The sequence below is a fragment of the Schistocerca gregaria genome, unplaced genomic scaffold, assembly GCF_023897955.1.
Source record: "Schistocerca gregaria isolate iqSchGreg1 unplaced genomic scaffold, iqSchGreg1.2 ptg000623l, whole genome shotgun sequence".
In the NCBI taxonomy this organism is placed as follows: domain Eukaryota; kingdom Metazoa; phylum Arthropoda; class Insecta; order Orthoptera; family Acrididae; genus Schistocerca; species Schistocerca gregaria.
In genome coordinates this window covers 237501-242500 of record NW_026062011.1, presented here as the reverse complement: position 1 = coordinate 242500, position 5000 = coordinate 237501, and the positions used below count along the sequence as shown (strand labels likewise).

The 5000-nt window shown below is 53.2% G+C and overlaps 1 non-coding gene across 1 annotated transcript in view; it reads right to left on the bottom strand.

Moving 5' to 3' along the window:
- Positions 1-1289, bottom strand: part of LOC126317223 (small subunit ribosomal RNA) — a 1893-nt gene extending 604 nt beyond the window's left edge. The window contains exon 1 of the ribosomal RNA XR_007556499.1: positions 1-1289. This exon is cut by the window's left edge and continues 604 nt beyond it. This is a non-coding gene — a ribosomal RNA (small subunit ribosomal RNA).
- Between the last annotated feature and the right edge of the window lie 3711 nt (positions 1290-5000).

Sequence of the window (5000 nt, the reverse complement as noted above, 5' to 3'; positions counted from 1 at the left end):
GAGGTTTCCCGTGTTGAGTCAAATTAAGCCGCAGGCTCCACTCCTGGTGGTGCCCTTCCGTCAATTCCTTTAAGTTTCAGCTTTGCAACCATACTTCCCCCGGAACCCAAAAGCTTTGGTTTCCCGGAGGCTGCCCGCCGAGTCATCGGAGGAACTGCGGCGGATCGCTGGCTGGCATCGTTTATGGTTAGAACTAGGGCGGTATCTGATCGCCTTCGAACCTCTAACTTTCGTTCTTGATTAATGAAAACATACTTGGCAAATGCTTTCGCTTCTGTTCGTCTTGCGACGATCCAAGAATTTCACCTCTAACGTCGCAATACGAATGCCCCCGCCTGTCCCTATTAATCATTACCTCGGGTTCCGAAAACCAACAAAATAGAACCGAGGTCCTATTCCATTATTCCATGCACACAGTATTCAGGCGGGCTTGCCTGCTTTAAGCACTCTAATTTGTTCAAAGTAAACGTGCCGGCCCACCGAGACACTCAACTAAGAGCACCCTGGTAGGATTTCAACGGGGTCCGCCTCGGGACGCGCAAGCACGCCTTCGGCTCGCCCCACCGGCAGGACGTCCCACGATACATGCCAGTTAAACACCGACGGGCGGTGAACCAACAGCGTGGGACACAAATCCAACTACGAGCTTTTTAACCGCAACAACTTTAATATACGCTATTGGAGCTGGAATTACCGCGGCTGCTGGCACCAGACTTGCCCTCCAATAGATACTCGTTAAAGGATTTAAAGTGTACTCATTCCGATTACGGGGCCTCGGATGAGTCCCGTATCGTTATTTTTCGTCACTACCTCCCCGTGCCGGGAGTGGGTAATTTGCGCGCCTGCTGCCTTCCTTGGATGTGGTAGCCGTTTCTCAGGCTCCCTCTCCGGAATCGAACCCTGATTCCCCGTTACCCGTTACAACCATGGTAGGCGCAGAACCTACCATCGACAGTTGATAAGGCAGACATTTGAAAGATGTGTCGCCGGTACGAGGACCGTGCGATCAGCCCAAAGTTATTCAGAGTCACCAAGGCAAACGGACCAGACGAGCCAATCCGATTGGTTTTGATCTAATAAAAGCGTCCCTTCCATCTCTGGTCGGGACTCTGTTTGCATGTATTAGCTCTAGAATTACCACAGTTATCCAAGTAACGTGGGTACGATCTAAGGAACCATAACTGATTTAATGAGCCATTCGCGGTTTCACCTTAATGCGGCTTGTACTGAGACATGCATGGCTTAATCTTTGAGACAAGCATATGACTACTGGCAGGATCAACCAGGGAGCTGCGTCAACGAGAGCTGAGCAGCCGGCCGCCCGGGAGTGTGTCCCGAGGGCCCGCGCGAACACGCAAGCGTCCGCTCAATTATTCTGCAAACAGGAGGAGGCTGAGCTCCCCTGCACGATACACCTCGAAACCCTCTCAGGTCCCGGCGGCGCGCAGCGCCGTCCTAAGTACTTGGTCGGGTTCGAGAGAGGCGCAATCGCCCGGAGATAGGCGAGTAGACGCTTTCAGTGCGAACACCCGTGCTCCCAACTGAGCTTGCCGCTGCCGACAGAGGCCCGGGAGCGTGCTGTCGTGGCATTGCCGGCGGGAAACAACACGCGCCACCTACGGTGACCGGCAGCTCCAACGCCAGCGCCACAGAAGGGCAAAGCCCCACTTGGGTGCAGAAGCGAACTCTCCCAGCACAGCGCACGCGCCAACACGTCCGCAGAGCTGCGATACAAACCACCTGCGAGAACCGCTGGGGGCGACCGAGCAGCAGACGGCGTCGCGACGCCGAGTGCCGGGCGGCGGCGCATCCTCAACGCACACAGTCCGCAATCGGACCAGCACACTGCAGATGTCCACCGCGCTTCGCACCGGGCTCGGCAGAACCCACTTTGGCCGCCTGGCGCCGCGCGCCGGGTGCGCCGGCGCGTAGCTGGGACGCCAGCCGGGCCCGTCGGCCGGCGCTCCTGCCACTGGGCGCCCCCCACCAGCCGGCTGTAGTGCGTGCGCTCACGCAGCGCGCGGCCAGCACGCCGCGCGGCCCCCCCTCACCGGCCGGGGACTGTCCCACCAAGCCACAGCCTCGTATCGCTTCATACCCACATGGCCAACTCAGGTTCGGGGGCATGGCGGGTACCGCCGAAACAACCGGTTCACAGATGTACCGATCGTCGCTATCACCGATGCACCTGCAGCGCGAACAACCGCTCAACAACTGATTTCCAGTTCATTTGCGGATCTTTGGCAGCAAACGTATACGTCAATCAACATTTGCGAAATCTACGATTCTGGCATGCCTGCATGTTATGTGTCACGACACGCTACATCAGCCCATATACACACTACGGCACGTACACGAGAGAACACGTGGAAGATGGTCCGCGCACGTGTGCAATGTCCCTTGCGCGGTCGACTGTCAACCGGCCTCTGTAGCATGTCGCAGATGTGGAACGCGGTCCACCGTGGTATCATGTTGTGTGGGGCAATACGATTAAATAGGAAAACCCTCGTCGCTACATCAACAGACGGCTCACGCTGATTCCCGGCAGAGGGAGGGGGGGGGGGCCAACATGCAATACTTTCGTCCGTACCTACCACATGTCTCTACGGCGTACAACAGTGCAATCTCGCTGTAATGGGGAGACGAGACAAGTAGCATCGTGCACAACATATGGCCCTTATGATTCGCCATTGTAGGGCGCAGCCGGTGTACGGTCAAGCATGTGCCACATTATGTCACTCAGTACGTAACGACGGATGATCAGTGTGGGTTACGCGTACATCAGCGGACAGTCCACACAGGCCGTACCACAACGTACACTGACTGCATCGACAACCAAATGCAACTGAACAGCTGCAAGGCTCATTTCACAAACAAACGCCTGACCGACCAGCTTGGAAGGGCAGGAGGGGAGGGCGATATTCGTTCTGTAGCGTTACACCCTTCCAGTGGTTAGCGGGACTGTGTAGAAAGTACGCAACACTCGAAAGACATTTACGTGAGGGTACGCACCATGGCATCGAGAAATACACATGACACCAGAGGATCCAAGCAGTGAACTATGTTCAGAGGGTTGCTGTTAGGCAAAGCTACATTCCTGTGACGTTACATGTGACAGTTAAGGTGCAGTGTAAGTTAGGTTAAGGTGCAGTGTAAGTTAGGTTAAGGTGCAGTGTAAGTTAGGTTAAGGTGCAGTGTAAGTTAGGTTAAGGTGCAGTGTAAGTTAGGTTAAGGTGCAGTGTAAGTTAGGTTAAGGTGCAGTGTAAGTTAGGTTAAGGTGCAGTGTAACTTAGGTTAAGGTGCAGTGTAAGTTAGGTTAAGGTGCAGTGTAACTTAGGTTAAGGTGCAGTGTAACTTAGGTTAAGGTGCAGTGTAACTTAGGTTAAGGTGCAGTGTAACTTAGGTTAAGGTGCAGTGTAACTTAGGTTAAGGTGCAGTGTAAGTTAGGTTAAGGTGCAGTGTAAGTTAGGTTAAGGTGCAGTGTAACTTAGGTTAAGGTGCAGTGTAACTTAGGTTAAGGTGCAGTGTAAGTTAGGTTAAGGTGCAGTGTAAGTTAGGTTAAGGTGCAGTGTAACTTAGGTTAAGGTGCAGTGTAACTTAGGTTAAGGTGCAGTGTAACTTAGGTTAAGGTGCAGTGTAAGTTAGGTTAAGGTGCAGTGTAACTTAGGTTAAGGTGCAGTGTAAGTTAGGTTAAGGTGCAGTGTAACTTAGGTTAAGGTGCAGTGTAACTTAGGTTAAGGTGCAGTGTAACTTAGGTTAAGGTGCAGTGTAACTTAGGTTAAGGTGCAGTGTAACTTAGGTTAAGGTGCAGCGTAACTTAGGTTAAGGTGCAGCGTAACTTAGGTTAAGGTGCAGCGTAACTTAGGTTAAGGTGCAGCGTAACTTAGGTTAAGGTGCAGCGTAACTTAGGTTAAGGTGCAGCGTAACTTAGGTTAAGGTGCAGCGTAACTTAGGTTAGGGGCCAACGTGGGTTAGGTTAGGGGCCAACGTGGGTTAGGTTAGGGGCCAACGTGGGTTAGGTTAGGGGCCAACGTGGGTTAGGTTAGGGGCCAACGTGGGTTAGGTTAGGGGCCAACGTGGGTTAGGTTAGGGGCCAACGTGGGTTAGGTTAGGGGCCAACGTGGGTTAGGTTAAGGGCCAACGTGGGTTAGGTTAAGGGCCAACGTGGGTTAGGTTAAGGGCCAACGTGGGTTAGGTTAAGGGCCAACGTGGGTTAGGTTAAGGGCCAACGTGGGTTAGGTTAAGGGCCAACGTGGGTTAGGTTAAGGGCCAACGTGGGTTAGGTTAAGGGCCAACGTGGGTAAGGTTGCCAGAGATGTGTCAAATCAGGATGTACGTTTGGCTGGTGTCAGGTGGTGGGTTGGTTCGATGTCTTTACCAGGGGTGTGGCCAAAGGGTATTTTATTACTTGTACCTTTTGTGTTGTGGCGTGGCGTTGCGTCTTGTGTTGATACTGGGTGGACCACTGTGGGTGTTGCTGGCTGATTTGAGCTGCGTTGTTTGCGGGTGATGTGAGACATTGTGTCTTATTAGTGGACGTCACGTTCCTCTTGTCGTTCTTTGGATAGTGTCCTGTGGCAGCGAGGATAAAATGGATGTTGTTGAACGCTAGTGCTTTGGTGCTTTCGCTTTGTTACACACGGAGTGGACTGTGAGATAGGGTGACTGGGTCGAGTGCGGTTCACACTGTCCTCCCCAGTTTACAGTATGTATCATCTATGTATGTGGTCCTGCATCATTTACTAAGGAGGGACGTCAGACGACTGAAATATTAGTTATGTACTGATGTAAAGCAGAATGCTTACCTTCCACCAGTGGGCGAGTATCGACTCTGCCCCAGCGTTGCCACCGCAGGAAGCGGTGTCGGAAACACTACCCGCACACCGTCACCACTGTGCGGGGGCACGGACCCTCTATATCCTCAGCGGCGCACTCTTTGCCACCGGGCGTCACGTCTCGCGGCCCGCCGTCCAGAGCATGTATTGGGACAGCGGGACTTT